The sequence below is a fragment of the Photinus pyralis genome, unplaced genomic scaffold, assembly GCF_008802855.1.
Source record: "Photinus pyralis isolate 1611_PpyrPB1 unplaced genomic scaffold, Ppyr1.3 Ppyr1.4_LG5, whole genome shotgun sequence".
NCBI lineage: Eukaryota > Metazoa > Arthropoda > Insecta > Coleoptera > Lampyridae > Photinus > Photinus pyralis.
This window is the reverse complement of record NW_022170596.1, coordinates 12,445,224-12,445,477: the sequence shown is the minus strand read 5'-3', so window position 1 is coordinate 12,445,477 and position 254 is coordinate 12,445,224.

Genomic DNA, 254 nt, shown 5'->3' with positions numbered 1-254 from the left:
ATCATTTTACGAATTGTTTTATCCAATTGATCATTCATGTCTGTTAATGGGTCGTTGTGTACTAAATGTTTATTATGTTTTCTACTTGGATTTATGATGTCTTCTGTGTTTCATTTTTATGAATTTGTTCAACTGCATTCGATTCGATTACCTCCATTTTTATGGTACAATTTGAGGTGTTTTATTTGTGTAGGTTCTCTTTTGCATGTTGTTGTTGATTTATTTCATGTAGATTGTTTTTCTCCTGGCATCGA